This window comes from Denticeps clupeoides, chromosome 15 (genome assembly GCF_900700375.1).
Source record: "Denticeps clupeoides chromosome 15, fDenClu1.1, whole genome shotgun sequence".
NCBI lineage: Eukaryota > Metazoa > Chordata > Actinopteri > Clupeiformes > Denticipitidae > Denticeps > Denticeps clupeoides.
Window position 1 is genome coordinate 19,260,753 of NC_041721.1, and position 17,706 is coordinate 19,278,458.

Sequence of the window (17,706 nt, forward strand, 5' to 3'; positions counted from 1 at the left end):
GTTTACGTGTCTTGGTTGAGGACGCGTGAAGCTGTGTTCTGAAAATATATAAGATATAAGCTGTGCAGGGACTGGTGCCCTCCAGTTTAAACTCCTTGTTTATCAAGTCTATTTTACAGAAGCTGCCAGTAATTTATTCAAAACTCTGCAAAAATAAATAAATAAATAAACAAACAAACTAACTTTTTTTGTGTAAGGAATGGCCATAGCAGATCTCCTTATGACACGGTGTTCAGAAAGCTATATAAGCTATATAAGCTTTCAAGAAGGGTGCAGAAGTCCCTACTACCAGTAGATATATTTATATCATGACTACAAGTTGTAAGGTCTTTTCTGCATTCAGTGTTGCAAGGAGCTTAGAATGAGTAGGCATGTAGTCAGGTGATCAAGGTACTTTAGTACTCTAGGGACATAGGTTTCCAAAACCTATGAACCCTGCATATAAGACCATTTGAAAAAAATCTGTAACTAATACACCAATCCACAGTTGAAATTACAGTTTTTTAACAGATAATTATACAGTTGTTTAATGCTTCTGGACTTGCACTGGTTGTGGTTGATTTTTATATTTTTATTTTGTCAACATTGTGAATTGGCAAGAAATGTTTTCCTATTTAATTTTTATTGTTTATTTAATATAACCAGCAATTCCTCATGAGATCTCTCAACAATCTATCCACTGCTTCTTCTTCGGGAAAAAAAAAAAAATCACCATCTGTTGCGTCTTCCCACAAACTCAATTACCAGCATATTTCATAAGCCACAGAAAACAGCCACCGAGGAAATGACAATTACAGCTCCACTCAGCATGGCGGATAAATATCCCGACAAATGGACACTAATGAGCAGCAGGGACTGACATCACCCACAGGTCACTAATGATCGTTATGACATAGCCCACATTCTTCCCTCCGGGAGCCCTCACTCACTACAGCTCTGCTGTCCTTCCATCTACTGCAGCAGGTCTCTAAATCTAATAAAAAGTATACACCAGGGTTGAATTAAACCAGGAGCTATATCTCTTTCGTTCTCAGATGGATCTCTAGCATTGAGGTGAGGACATTGGCCAGTCAGGTGGACTGGTAAGGACTCCTGCACAGTCGAATTGCTCTCCTCAGAGTCACCATTGAATGACAGATGCGCAAATGGATTCTAGCCACACAGAAGGGCTTGACCTTGGCATCCATATGGGCCAGATGACCTAAAATTTGACAAAGAGGGACAAAGGAAAACAAATTCCACAAGCATGGAGGGGAAAGAGTGTGGTGATGTTTCAAATGTGGTGAACCGGTCATCACACACTGCTGAGGATCGGTCACCCAATGACAGACCACGCACTCAGCAGGTGTATGCTGAAGACAGGCCCTGTCAAAAAAACTCTCCACTCTACAGCAACACAGAGGCAATTAGGCCAGATGTACACCCCACACATCCCCGTTCTCCTGCAATGACATCAGCCTGGCAGGCCACTGGACAGGCTACACTAAAGCACATCAACATTGAGATCATCTGAACATCTTAGAAAACTCCCATGTTTTTCTCATGTCAAGTCAAAAGAAACATTTAAATTCTTTCCCTTTTTCACAATTTTCAATAAATTCCAACCCAATTTTCCAGCAATTTCACATGGAGTTCCTGTCAAAAACATTTATACCAGATGGTGTTGGATGGGTAACGATGGAGCAAAATCAGAATGAAACCCCTTCATGTTAAAAATAAAAATGTCAGTTGTAATCGGTATAAAAAGGCTATGATTTGAATCATTAGGGTTTTGATTTCATGGGACAAAATAGCATTTTTAAATAAGACTTAAAAGGGTTTAAATAGAAACATTTCAAATAGAATAAATAATTTATGAAATATTGATGTTACAATAATGTGAAGGGTGGAAAAAGGAGGATGCAAACATCTGACAACAAAATGGGTTTTAATATATAAACAATGCACATAAACCTACACTGACTAAACACAAAAAATTCAATCTAAGGGTGGAATGACAAAAGACAAAACAATGCCAGTTTATACATTTATACAATTTCAGGAGAGAACAAATCAATGAAAATCAAGGAACCCTGATAATTGTGGCATGTCACCATGCAGGGACCCAGGGGATCATGGAAGGTCTCTACCTCACAGGGAACATGTGATGTGTCCAGATGAAATGGGAAAAAATTAAATATAAAGAATTACCTGGATCCGGATTATGGTTTGGTTCTTCTCAACGCTCAACTGAAACCAAGCAGGTTTGGTGGATGGAATATGCACATATGGTGGATGGTACTTTTGACCACATCACCCCAGTCTTACAATCACTGCACTGGTTACCCATCAAATTTAGGATTGACTACAAAATCCTACTTTTAACCTATAAAGCTCTAAATGGTCTCGCCCCACAGTACCTGAGTGAACTTTTGGTTCCTTACGAACCGCCACGCCCCCTTCGATCAATGGGTGCGGGGTCACTACTGATACCAAAGGTGCAAAAGGTCACAGCTGGGAGCAGATCCTTCTCCTATAGAGCTCCGCAGTTGTGGAACAGCTTGCCTGTCAGTGTCCGGGATTCAGACACAGTCTCAGGGTTTAAATCCAATCTCAAAACCTATCTGTTTTCTCTGGCTTTTTGCTAAAGTCCTAGACCCTCATTTCACTTGATTTTGACACAGTGTCAATTATAAAGTCCAGTTTATCACAGAGTCCCCCTGTTAGACACAGACAAAGTTAAATTCACCAGTTAGGCTGTCCTAGTTAGGGTACCGGGCCACTGTAGCACCAATATACCACATATTTCAGTATCGGTCGTACAGTCCAACCGTCTGCCGCTGCTTCTGTTTGTTTTTCTCCGAGACACGGAATCAGGCGCCCAGACTACTGGCAGACCCCAGTGATCAGACCAGCAAATAAATCCTGGTTCCTGACAACTGCTTTACAAGGACAAAACATGAAACAAACCAGAGGGTCACCACAGCCACCACCACCATTACAACTACAGCTCCAGGGATCTTCAAATGGACCAGTAACATCGTTACAGACACCTTATCTAGACCATGACACTTAATACATCCTGGACTTCTCCAACCCTACAACCGTAGGACTTATTATTATATCATATCCAACCCTGCACTGACACCGTTTGCAGGCTCACTCTACCCTGGAAGGGGGTCCCTCTCTGTATCACTCCTTCCCAAGGTTTCTTCCTTTCTTTTTTTCTCTCTCCTAGAGTTTTTTTGTGTGGAGTTTTTCCTTGTGTGCAGAAGGGTCAAGTGTGGGGGGTGTCAACTGTAGGGCCTGTCAAAGCCCATTGAGACATACTGTATGTGATTTTGGGCTATATAAGAAATAAATGTTGTTGTTGTTGTTGTACTTTGCTCAGTGGAACCCTGGCAGCAACCTTTCAATTACAGGTCTGCTACCACTGACCCCTGCCCCCAAACTATTTTGGCAATGCATGATTTAATTTAATGTAAACGAAACTGTAACAGATTTCATAGGCCCTTTGTCCCAGCTCCTACCTGGCTCTATATTCATTCATGTCATATAGCGTTTTAAACCTTAGGTTAAGTACTATTGGCAGAGTGAGCTGTCACTCAGTTTGACAAACATGTTTTAGCAAATAGGAGATATCTGGAGGCAGTCTAACACTGCTTACTTCAGAATAAAATCAATGCTGATAAGTACCCACAGAATCCTATACAGCACATGGCTTCAGGAAACAAGTGTGAGTTTGGGAATAAAAACATTCGTCCTCAGTAATAGTGAATATTTTTTTTATTGTGCAAACTATATTATTCTGTTTGGAACCTTTTAAAATTCTTTATTTTCATATTCTAAGCCTTTCAATGAATTCAAATCAATTGGACCTTTTATGATTTCTTGATGGCAAAGAAAAAGAATTTTACGATTGTAAACATGTTTAAATGTCCGCTTTTGCTGACTAGCTGAAAGAGATGTACAAAAATGCATGATTCTGGGGACTAGATTCATTTGTAGATTTCCCTGCAGTTGCTGCACGTATGTGCTTGAGTTTTTTTTGTGCAGAGAGCAATAATAGTACTATAAAGTTTTGCCATTCATGTTATGTGAAATACACTTGTAGTCTTTTTGTATACATCATGATTAGAACAACTGACTACTTTTTAGGGTGCAGTGCACAAAGGGGTTAATTAATCGCCAATTAGTGCCGGTTACTCACTGATCTACGGGATCAACTTTGGTTGTGTGCCACCCAGAATACTAGATTACTAAAAACAGAATTCTCGCACTTCAGTCTCCTTCCCAGTCATCCCGTGACACAAGCCACTCTTAACGTTACAACATTTGCTGGAAAAAAAACATGTAGGTGAGTTTTCACCAGCTGCCAGATTTAACAATACTGTGGAAGGAACGGACTCAGGATGTCATGTTGTGCGGGTGAAGGATATTTAAATAAAGTGAAGTGAGTGTCATTGATACACAGCAGCACAGCACACGGTGCACACAGTGAAATGTGTCCTCTGCATTTAACCCATCACTACTGGGGAGCAGTGTGTGGGGATGGTGCTTTGCTCAGTGGCACCTCAGTGGCACCTTGGCGGATTGCGATTCGAACCGGCAGCCTTCTGATTACAGGGCCGCTTCCTTAACCGCTAGGCCACCACTGCCCCAGAAAAAAACAGAAAACAAACTCAAACCCAGCAGCAAGTGAATTGCCATCAGTGCACACATCAACATGTACGTCAACGTAGGAACAACCCTAGTCTCCTGCTTACAAATTAAAAAATGGCTCCTGTGGCTGATTAGGAGTGATCAGGCCCCATAATTAGGTTAATCGGCGCCAGCTGAGTGCCCAGCACTGCCTGGTCATGTCACCGTGCCTCATCTATCCAAACTGCTTATGTAGCCCTTTTACCCCACGACTATGAGAGCTGGGCTCTGGGTTCATATCACTAAATGTGACCCTTTACTCATATGTCTTAATCTTTAAATATAACTAGTGGAATTCCGAAATGAATTATATAAATGGGAATAAACAACACACAGATAATAACATGTACAAAGTATGTCTTTCTTTTCTTTATATATTTAAACAAGAAACTCAAAAGAAATTACACAACACACATAAATCACACCTTCAAACGGGATGACCCTGGAAACAATGCGGTGCCCCAACGTAGCCAGAGGAAGCCTGCGCGTTGCCGGTAGCGCAGACTGCTAGACACGCGTGTGCTCGTCCTCTCCTCTCCCTGTGCGCTCGCCCGTTCACCCTGCGGGTGGACGGCGAATTCGTACGCCAGGCCCGTGTCCGAGCACGGAGCTAAGAGGCTAAGCTAATCGCCGGAGACTTCAGACACCAGCGAATATTACAACGCACCTCTCACCGAGATACTGTAAACCTTAGTGTCTAACTAATACGTTCCTCCAGACTATTATACCGATAATCTCCGGTTCTTTATCAGTTCTTTTTCCCCACAGTGTATTACTCTGTTCTTTCTTGTTTCTCCCCCTTCCTTTTTCCCGCGCGCTCCATTTCCTTCCGTCTTATCCCTCCCACCATCACTGATAGGTCAGAACAGAAATAATACTGAACAAATATTTAACAATAATTATTAACATAAAATGAACATAATAACATATATACACATGTAACATTCCCGAACTTTTCTCTGGGTTACACTTATGACAGAAAAAACGGGTGAACAATAATTTCGTGATCTATCAAATTTTTATATGAACCGTGCTGCAGAGTTTGACAAGTGACACTTGTTATTTAATTTATCTGCTACATTACTTAACCAGGTAATCTCTTAAGGCCCTTAACCCGGAGGCGAAGGCCCACCATATTTTTTTAAACAATTAAAACACCCACTTAATATGTAGTAATTTATACATGTCACATACTGTATCTTTGTAAATGCAGAATCTCAACTAAAAGCTCAAAAACATAAAATCTATCTTAACAAATTCCAACGGCATGCATATGAACAAACTCGATGCCTGAACACAGGTGGTGCGCAAACACAGCCGCATTTATTTTTAAGCAGTTTTATAAAAGCCCAGTATTGGTCTATTCCCCAGCTTTCTAACCATTGGACAGGGCTGCTGCTGGTCATAACAGGGACTCGTCATTGTTGTCTCCCTCCCCTTCCTGTGTTTTTAATTTATGGATAATGTTAGAAACTTGGGTGCTGCCCGTTCATGGAGGTTGTTTTGTTTGACGCTACCTTATCGAAACTGATTGCCTTATAGTAATTCGACCTCTTGCCCGTCTCTTGACCATGACTTTAGCTTGCCCCTTTTGACTTTCCCCTCCAACGCCCTTATGTCCTTGAAGTCCTCACCCTGCCCACACAGCCCTGCAATTCCCCCTCGACCCAGGACCATCATCAAGCCGGCCACGCTCCTATTCACTCCCTCTTCGGCAACCAGGAATCCTCCGCCCCCACTGCTCTCTACATCCTGCCCAGTCCACTCCTCTTGCTCACGTTCACCGGCGACCTACATCCACCAAGTCCCACGTCAGGCAGGCACTGATCCTGATTACCTGGAGTTTGCTCCTACTCCCACGAGCGGACCAGCCGTGTGCATTGTACTCCGGCAATGACATAAAATACAGTGCAACCTAATTACTTATGTCCAAAATCATGGAAAAGAAGATAGCACACCAACTTCTCTGTGCTTTCTTTCGGACTGCGAATCCAACCACCAGTCTGATGGCTACACAGACACCCATTTATTCCAGATTACTCTTACCTGTGTACTAATAGGAGATCATTACATACCACACCTGTTCTAGATAGTTGCCATATGAAAGTCAGCCATATTTTGTTCATATCCTACTTTTTCCTAAGTGAAATGTTTAGTGACTGTCCCTTTGTTATTCTCACAGTACATGCTGCCTTTTGAACAATTATTTTATGGGAATGGAGTACACAACATCAAAGTGTACATCTCATGTTAAAATGAATGATTATTGCAACCTCTCTTAATGAGGAAAATAGTCTAAAAGTGAACAAATGACCTGCAAATTCTTTATGCTCAGTGCTTAAAAAACTGAAGTGTTGGTCATTTCTCCTAATTGTGTTAAAAATTAAATTAGTTGAATCTTTTTTTTGTACATCAGTAAAATATCTGGGCTTCGCTTTCTGAGCCTTGGTTTCTTCCTCTTCTTTTTATTTTCTTTGCCACTGTCTTGTTTTGTCCCTAGGGACCTTGAGCATTTTTCTAATGTAAAGTACTTTACAATGTAAAATGGTGCACACACACACACACACACAAAAGATTGAATTAAGGATGCTATCTGCCCCGATATCCATATCCAAGAGGTATTCTATAAGCATTTCATAAACATTCAGGCAACTTTACAATCCCAGTGGTGATTTCTATCACTTACCACTCACTTCAGAAAACAGCTTGTTTTAGTCTTCATCTTGTGGCTTGATGTTAACAAATCAGGTAAATCAGAAAAGCACTTCTGTAAACACTTGCTGCAGAGTGCTTGCTCCCTTTATTTTTACTTTATCAGAAGAACCATAGTTTGAAACCCATTACTCTGTACGGCAGATGGAGATTAGAAAGAGAGGAAAGAAGAGCTACATTCAATTGCGTCACTGATTCAGCAATCCTCCACACATGGCTTCTTGGCTTCTCGTCACATGGCTTCTCGTCCATGGTTTAGATCCAGCATTCCCGGGGTTCTCTGAGGTCTCTGCCCAGTTCCTAGAAGCAGAGTTACAGCTTTGCACCTGGCTGGTCAGCAGGACCAGACCCCTATCCATGTTCTTGTGGGCTGCCTCCTACTGCAACAGCAGACCTGTGGAAGCTCTCCCCCATCGTCATCTTTTCATTTGGTACACGCCACCACCGAGAGCTGCTTTCCTGTCCAACATGTGAAAACAAAATTTCAAAATTTCACCTGAACATGACAATAACAACAAATATGGCTCAACAAGGATAATATTTATATATATTTTTTACAATAAAGGGTTGAAATCACCTTACCCTTGTGCCCTCAAATTTAATACCCATTCGACACCTTAGTGTATGCAACATACTTTTAACACATAACTTGTTGACCCCTGGGCCCAGATATATAAATACTTTAGTATAACCCTGATCATCATTATTGATCATCTAAATGATATTTGATTGTATTTTATCTTTTATAATTTATTTCTATAAACGTTCCTTCAATATATCTGTTAATTGTTAGCCTTTGTCAATGTTACCAGACTAATATTATCTGTACTGTACAGACTAATATTACCTGTACAATTTGCGGAAAAAAGCCTTATTGCAATTACGGAGTTCAATATTGCGTTATGCGATTGCAATATAATAAATTGCTTATATTGCTTACCAATCAACAAAAACTCACAAAATTATTTATTACATCAGTGCAAATGTTAATTCCCAATACTGCAGCTTAATAAAAATAATACACCCTGACTTTGCCGGGCCAGCAAAATCATTTATTGACTTCTCGTTTGCTGTGAGCAATTTTGTTGACTGATACCTTTTAACTTTTGGATTCTGCTCTCTGGATTGCCCTTACCTGGTATTGTTTTGACCTAATGACCTGATGCTGTCTTTCCATGCTGTTCCTGACCACGATTGTGCTTCTTTGTCCAATGCTGCATCAGCCCCCATGTGACAACCCATTTTTTGAGACTGTTCCTCTCCAGCCTGCCTCCTTTGTTTTCCAGTACTCCACAGTTCGCTCTTCTCTCATGCACCCACGCCAGCTGCAAGTGCTAATAAGTACAGACTAATTGCTCTTAGAAACCTCATACCAGTTTTAATCCCTAATCAATTTTATGTTATATAGTTGGTTGGTTAATTCCAAGGAACATTGTAATGTATTAGATATTTAGAAGAAGAATCCTGTGTGAAGTGCTACATACCATTATTGGTCCCTGTGGTTAACATGCCTGTGACATTCCCACTGCATACTCCTGGCTGCCCTGGGGTGAGAGTATTCTAAAACTGCCAGCAGTTACAGCGAACTCACATTACAGTTGTACAGAGTCTGCCACCTTACCTCTTGCTCTCTCAGACAGCTGAATGTACCGTAGACTGGGCACAGACTTTAACACCGGGTTACACAGCCCCAGGGCCCAGAAGACAGGGAGAAAATAGTAACAGACGGAACAAGAAAGCAGACACTTGAGGTCTGAGACTCAGAGGCCAGAAATATCTTATTATAAATCACTGCAAATGGTGCCAGAGACGACGACATCTCACACTTCTAGGGAGTACACCACATCAATGGATGCTGTTCTAGAATTAGGCCTTCACACATTTAAATGCTTAATATATTTTACATGTGCTGTCTGCTTTAATGTGGTCTATTCTCAGTTGTGATTAGGACAGAGACAGAGATTAGGAGAGAAGAGAAAAGGCACAGTTGCTGAGTCATTAAAAGTTTTAGTACTATAAATACATTGCCCATGCATTTCTAAACGTATTGTGTATTGATGGGGTGTGGCCAGTGACCAATTTCTACTGTCTACATTTGCTTGTCATGGGGAAAACACAGTCCAACAATGAAGTTGTGGACATTATTCACTGTATCATGTGTGAATTTTCCTTATTTGAAGGTAATGGTTTTAATTCTTTAATTCATTGAGAAATTGTAAATACTAAAAATAGCTGAGAATTTAATACTTTGATCCACTAAACTTGTACAGACCTATATATCTTGCATATCCACATAATAATTCCATCTAAAAGCACAAAACAATCAGATTCCTGGTGACAGCCAGTACCTCATTCAGTTGGCGTTATTATTCGGTATATTGTGGAATATCATCAATTCTAGTGTGATGACAAATTGCATTTGCTTTTAGCTAAATTATTTAAAAAGGTGCCATTTTAATTAAAAGCAAATAATGCCTCTGTCATTATTACAACCTCAAACCAGAAAAAGTTGGGACAGGCTGGAAAATGTGAATTAAAAAAGAAAAAAGCAAGTGATACATTTTCCTCAAATTGTATTTCATTGCAGACAGCATGAACAGAATTTTTTTTTTCTCGTCAACATCATTTGATCTGTAAATAAATATCCATTCTTGCCATTCAGTGTTTGCAACACATTCCAAAACAAATTGGGACAGTACAGCATTTACCACTTTGCTGGAGGTAGTTTGTCCCATTCTTCCTGCAAACAACGATTTAGGTGCGCAACAGTAACAGGTCTTCATTGACACATTTTTCGTTTCAAAATGCACCAAACATTCTATATAGGAGACAAATCAGGGCTGCAGGCAGGCCAGTCAAGCACATCTGCACCATCTTTTTTACACAGCCATGCCTTTGTTATGCACGCAGTATGTGGTTTGGCATTGCCATTTCTTCCAAAAAATATGTGAAAAACCGATTCATCTGACCACAATACATGTTTCCACTGCACAATGGACCATCTCAGATGCCTCTGAGCCCAAATACGTTGACGGCACTTCTGGACACTATTTATGTAGGGCTTCCTTTTGGCACAGTACAGTTAAGAAGGTTACAAGTTCATCTAAATATTCTCTATAGAGACTGTGACTCTGCTGACCTCAAGTGGAAGTTCAATCCAATGAGTGTCTTCCTTTTATCTTCAGAGATGGAGGGACCAGGCGAGCAGTACTGGAGGCTCGGTGTATACAAGGTGCAGTGCGAGGTATAATAGGATGGTAGAATGGTGCTACTCCATGTTTGGCTTTGTAGGCCAGCATCAGTATTTTGAATCTGATGCGTGCAGCTACTGGGAGCCAGTGGAGGGAACGTAGCAGAGGGGTGGTGTGGGGGAGTTTGGGAAGACCTTTCCTTGATTCCAAATCACCTGTTAACATCACCAGCTTCAAATCATATAATTATTTAGTTATTATACTTCATCACTACCCCTGAATTGCCCCCATTCCAATTTTTTTGAAATTTGTGCCTTACTTACTGCCTTATTTTTTTATTCACATTTTCCACAGTGTCAGTGTGGCAGTAGCCTAGTGGTTAACACACTCGCCTATGAATCAGAAGACCCAGGTTTAAATCCCACTTACTTCCATTGTGTCCCTGAGCAAGACACTTAACCCTATGTTGCTCCAGGGGGGGGACTGTCCCTGGAACTACTGATTGTAAATCAAACCAAATTGTGGTCGTGTTGTACGGTTGACTCCTCCAACCAGCTTGTACAAACATTTCTTATTCACAGTTTAGTGAAAACTTGCCGCATTATTCAACATGCACATCACTTTTGCCTTAGGTAAAGAATTAGTCGTTTCTACATTTTCATTTATTTATAGTGAAGCTTTTTATACACCTCAGACTGGCCTCATAAACCAATAAAAAAAAAGAGAACAGTGTAGATAAACTATGGAGCAGCTTGCACACCACATTGCTGACTAATGCGGCAGTCCTAGCTTGTTATAAATAGAAAGATTGGCAGATAGTCATCACATCACAATTATACAGCCTTATTCTATTCTACATACAGTACAGGGAAAAGTTTGGACACACCTTCTCATTCAATGTGTTTTCTTTATTTTCATGACCATTTACTAGAATATAAAATATGTTTTCAATATTCCACCTTTTTTTGTTAAGTACATAACTCCACATGTTTATTTATAGGTTTGATGCCTTCAGTGAGTATCTACCAATGTAGGTCATCGGGCAGTGGAAGGGATACATTGAGGAGCTCCTCAATTCCACCGATGGAACCAGAGCTGGCATATCTGGGAGGGGTATACCAGGGCAGTTCCTGTGGAGTGGTCAGAGGGTGTGTATAGGGAGATCTATTCCAAGGTACTGGAGAGGAGGGTCAGTCGATTGTTGAAACTCAGATTGAGGTGGTGCAATGTAGTTTTTGTCCTGGCCGTGGAACAGCTCGGGGTGATGGGTGGGCATGGGAGTTTGCCGAACAACTCCACATGTGTTTTGTGGATTTGGAGAAGGCTTACCCTGTGGGGGGTGCTCCAGGAGCATGGGATTGAGCATGAGCTTGGTTCGCATAGCTGGCAGTAAGTCGGACCTGTTCCCGGTGAGGGTTGGACTCCGCCAGGGCTGCCCTTTCTCACTTGTTCACGAGTGAGGGATTGAAGGGAGCAGGAGATCGACAGGCGAATTGGGGCAGTGATGCGGTCTGTCGTGGTGAAGAGGGAGCTGAGCCAGAAAGCAAGGCTCTTGATTTACCTGTTGATCTACGTCGCAAACCTCATCTATAATCATGAGCTTGGGGTAACGACTGAAAGAGCGAGATTGTGGATACAAGCGAACGAAATTAATTTCCTCTATAGGGTGGCATGCTCAGCCTTAGAGATACGTTGAGGAGCTCGGAGATTTGGGACATGTGGTCAGGATGCCTCCTGGACGCTTTCCTGGGGAGGTGTTTTGGCCATGTCCTGCCGGCAGGAGGCCCCCCAGTTAAGTATTACTTAAGGTAAAATACATTTATTTTTAATAATGCATTTTAGAAAAGCATCTTTCCCTTTCAGTATCTGCTGAGAAAAACTTGACGATCTTAAATTTGATAAAAGGTCCTGACCTCAGGTTAATATCCGCAGGCTAACGTCCAGAAAGAAAGGACACTGCAGGAACTGAGTAGCACAACCGAACTGACTATTTGGCCAGGGTGAAGCATGCCCAGATTCTCTATGTCATTCCTTCACGGGGTTAACACCATTTAAGTGAGTGCTTGGACACCACCCCCGTCATAGTCAGTGGGACAGGGAATCTTTAGGAGCACTGTATCTGTGATATACATTTATATGCTTAAGCAGTTGAGTTGCTCATTAACATTTGGGATTGTAAGCTTTTTTGTATTGTTAATAAGTGGAACATAGAACATAGACTGGAGTTTATTTTTGAGAAGGAAACTGTCGGTAAACAGGAAACATGACCATTGTCTTTGAATGTTACATTACAAAGTAAACAATAAACCCATTTTCAAATTGCATGAAACATTTTAAGCCTAGCACATCTCTGATGGTATTGGTTTGTTGCATACTGTGATCCCATAACTTTAAGATGCCTCATACCCTCTACTTCCTCTGTCAAGAAATTTTTTATTATGTATCTCACAATAAGTGAGTAACACAAAACAAGCTGAAATGATGCATCTTACAAACATGATGGGATTATTGTTTTAATATTTGTGAGCCTCTGCAGCCTATACAAATCTGACTTTTCACACAGTTACACCTATTTTTTTCTTTGAGCTCCTGTAGTGTTTTTTGAAGTCTGACTTTTCACACAGTAAACTTCCAATGAACTCGCAAACATAGTTGAGAGGCAGTAGTTTATGGTGGCTTTCAGAGAATGTCCGACAGTCACAGCATTCGTTGTTGTTGTCTGCCAACAATCTCCTTCCAGATCTTCTCACACTCACATCTTTCAACTATATACCTCTGACTAGTTTCACCAATCAATTAGTATTTGGCTGTTTCTCCCATTTTTTAAACAGCTGAGAGAAACAAACCAAACAAGTCTGGCACTGGCTTCATCGTTTGATCACCAACTTGATGAACACTACCAGGTTTTGGCCCAAAACATGCTAACCCTCCAACCCTTGGAGAAACTACTAACAGGATATCTTGGAAAAAAACGTACACTCCCATACACCAGTTCCATCTTGGCTTCCTTTTTTTCAGATCTCTTTTCACAAAGTTACACCAATTTATTTTTTTGAGCTCATGTAGGCTTTTGAAGTCTGACTTTCCACACAGTAAACTTCCAATGAACTCACGAACATGCACACCTGCAGGCGAGGGGGAAAATAGCTGAGAGGCCGCAATTTATAGTGGCTCAGTAGTTTCAGAGACTGTCTGACAGTCACAAAATTTGTTGTAGCTATTTTTCCCATTTTTTTATACAGCTGAGAGAAACAAACCAAACCAGTATGGCACTGGCTTCATCGTTTGATTCTATTATTTAAATCACCAGCTTGATGAACATTACCAGATTTTGGCCCAAAACATGCTAACCCCCCAGACCTTGGAGAAACTACTATCAGGAGATCTTGGAAAAAACTACACTCTGTCATGATCCGGTCCGAAAGGGGTTTTCACCTGAATCGTTTTCACCTGTATAAAATGTATAAAGCTGCCCTGTTCATTCCGGTTCGCTGTCAGGTCTTTGAAGTTATGTTCCATGTTCAACAGTGTCTCAGATGTCTCCCCTGTCACTATTAAACCCCGGTTTCATGACGTTGCACGATTGCGTCCTTCCTGCCTCGTCTTCTCGTCACCTCTTCGTCCTCCTCCCTGTTCACCTGCCTCATCATGCCAGCATGGTTGTGACAGAAAGACCTGACCGCACATTTGGAGGCCGCTGATGCAGCCCCGCTGAGATCAAAGGAGCTGCGACTCACCGGGAGGATGCCGCCAGCTTCCTTGTCTTGTTCCGACCCCTGCCTCTCAGTCCTGTGTCTTGTGGCGTTAAAGGTGAGGAGCGGGTCGAGCTGGAGATTGACCGTGAGCGGCAGGTGCATGCGGACAAGTCTGAGCAGGACATTCGCCGCTCGTCCATCGTGAATAACGGACCATTCATTCATTTATCATTCCTCTCGCTGTTCATCTCATCTTTTCTCTCCTCTTCTTCTCTCGAATCGATTCTGCTCGATTCCTCTTATCATCCACTCTACTCATAAAAACTCAGTGTATGGACTTCCCTCCCTCCTTAATGGACTGCTTTGCCTGGCCTGCCAGGGGTCGTGCCCTAATAGGGGGGGGTACTGTCATGATCCGGTCCGAAAGGGGTTACTCCGGTCCGGATTCCGTTTCACTGTTTGTCCTGTGTAATGTTCCCTAATCGTTTTCACCTGTGTAAAATGTATAAAGCTGCCCTGTTTGTTTCTGTTCGCCGTCAGGTCTTTGAAGTTAAGTTCCATGTTCACCAGTGTCTCGGATGTCTCCCCTGTCTTGTGCTTCACCTATTAAACCACGGTTTCGTGACGTTGCACGATTGCGCCCTTCCTTCCTCGTCATCTCGTCACCTATCCGTCCTCCCCTCCGTTCACCTGCTTCGTCATGCCAACATGGTTGTGACACACTCCCGTACACCAGTTCCCTCTTGGCTTCCCTTTTTTCTTGTCAGATTGCAAACACACAAACTCTGCTGCATTTCATCATCCTCATAAAAATATGCATCATTCTGCAATAAGCAGACAAGGGCTCCACAGAATGTCATATGTAATTAATTAGTGCTTTTTTTTTACCCCCCAAAAATGTAAACAAATGAGACTGAAAAAAAATTGCTCCAACTATAAATAATCTGGCTAGACAGTCTGACAATGACTTTTGACTCTCACCATTCCTCAGGTAATGTCACACTGACACTTAATAAGCATTGAGGACTCACAGTGACCCTCTGCTGGCCTAATTGGCAACTTCACTTACATCTCAACTCAATTTCTGGATCGTGTATCTTGTATCTTGATGTGTGCCTTAGCGGTCAGGCTGAGGTTAGAGACATCTTGTCTTTCTCTCTTATCTGTCTGCACTGCCTGTCTTTTCCCACACTGTTCAAAGATTTTCATTTGTGATGGGATGGGTCATTAATCCAGCAGCAAAGACAAAAAATGTCCCAGAGGACTCTTCTTTCTGACATGAAAGGGGGGCTTAAAGGGCATCAATAAAGTGATTAATAAATGGCCGGAGTGTTTTGAGGATCAGTAAGTTAGTGATAATTTGTTGGTGATCTGATGCAAGAGCAAAATCTATACAATTATTTTAAAATGTACCTTCAAAGCTCAGCTGGTCTGGAGAAGTCTGTTAGATAAAAGGCACACAATCAGCAGGAGAGACCCATCTCAAAGCAGCCTTTCACACACACAGATCACATTAGGGCAAATCAAAGGACATCAGAGTATTTATTAACTTTTATGGAACAAAATGCTCCAAACATGTTAGCTTTTTGTTCTTTACAAAGGGTACGTTTTATAAAGGTCTTGTTATTATGAACAGAAACAGAAATATTGTTATAAATGTTAATTTAATACTGCTAATAAAGTAGGACTTGTTTTTAAATCAGTAGTTCATACTTGGAAGTTTTATCAAGTTTAAACGAAATAAAAAGTATTTAGCTTTTTTCATGATTTACTAAGTGAAAATAGTGACAATGGTTGGTGCGCATTATCCCACCCTCAGGCCATCTGTCCTCACCTGTGTCCCGTCTCTGCTTCATTGATCATCACCTGCTCGTATAAAAGCCAAAGATTTCCACCCCTTTGGGAGTGACTGCATTTTCATGGACGTTAGTGCACAGTTGTGAATGTGTGTATTTTCAGTTCAGGCAATCGCCACACGCATGCAGGTTTGATTTAGTGGATCCCACTTTATTTCCCTTTTTGGCCACCGTGCTGTTGTTTATTTGTATTTATTTACTGTTTATTAATAAAACTCCCTTCCCAGCATGTCCCGCCTTTGCGCTTCTCTCCCCCTCAGCTCACCAGCGTGACAGAATGCCCTCGCTCCCCACAAAAATGCAAAGGTAAAAGGCAGAGGAGAAGAAACGCCAGCCCAGGACACAGCCCAGCGCGACGAACGTGGACGAACGAGACTCGCCACCCATACTGGTGGACCACTTTCTCCCCGATGAGCTATGGCATGCGGCGCCGCGTGAAGACGTCACCCCCGGGAGACTCCGCGAAACGTCAGCGGGTGAGTGGGCGGACCGAAGAAGATGGCGTCGGCAGCAGAGAGGAAGTGACGTGGGCAGCGAGTGCAGAGGATGCGACCCCCACGATCTTTGCCATGTCGAGCCAGGAACTCTGCTCAGAGCCTTGCTCTGCTGGCAAGGCTCCCCATGGACTGGGACGACACAGACGAAGACGAGAGCACTGGAGACGCGAGTTGGGTTCCACCCAACGTGCCCGCCCACGATCGTCGCAAGGTCACTTCGAGGGGTGTGAGAAGCGACAACGGCGGCGTTCCTCCAGCGAGGAGGTGGGCAGGCTCCAGTCCGAATGGCCAGAGTACTGTCTGTGGGAGCTGATCGCGCCCTGGGTCCGGGATGTCCGCAGGGTGGACGACCCTCAAAGTCACTGATAGGAGGACACGGATGACGAAAGCGACGATGATGTGGATTTTTGTTGAGCAGTCGGTGCAGGGATGGCTCCGCCCTAAGTGAAGTGATTGTCACATGTGATACACAGTAGCACAGCACACAGTGCACACAGTGAAATTTGTCCTCTGCATTTAACCCATTACCCTTAGTGAACATGATATAGGCGCCCAGGGAGCAGTGCGTGGGGACAGTGCTTTGCTCAGTGGCACCTCAGTGACACCTTGGTGGATCGGGATTTGAACCGGCAACCTTCTGATTACGGGGCTGCTTCCTTAACCGCTAGGCCACCACTGCCCAGCGCGCACGTCCGAGATCGTCGCGACGTCCGTGAAGACCCACGTGACTTCCGAGGGTATGACGAGGATGATGCCGGACTATGACGAGGATGATGCCGGATGGCTTCGCCCATCGTGCCCATTCAGGATCGTCGCAAGGTCTGTGGAGACCCACTTCAATCCATAGAGGTGTGACAACAGCGAGGAGGAAGATGGTGAAGCGGGGGTAGGCTGGTGGAAGAGGGCGATGGGAGGTCGCCAGCCAGCAACTGCACTGCCGGAACTAGGGGTGGTAGTAGCCTAGTGGGTAACACACTCGCCTATGAACCAGAAGACCCGGGTTCGAATCCCGCTTACTACCATTGTGTCCCTGAGCAAGACACATAACCCTAAGTTGCTCCAGGGAGACTGTCCC

The 17,706-nt window shown here is 42.8% G+C and overlaps 1 long non-coding RNA gene across 1 annotated transcript; it reads right to left on the reverse strand.

Annotated features, from left to right (window-relative positions):
• Window positions 1-7,350: 7,350 nt before the first annotated feature.
• Window positions 7,351-8,972, reverse strand: LOC114765389 (uncharacterized). Its single transcript, XR_003742610.1, has 3 exons — window positions 8,877-8,972; window positions 8,528-8,726; window positions 7,351-7,851 (listed from the first exon to the last, which is right to left on the reverse strand). It is a non-coding gene; the product is annotated as an uncharacterized LOC114765389 (long non-coding RNA).
• Between the last annotated feature and the right edge of the window lie 8,734 nt (window positions 8,973-17,706).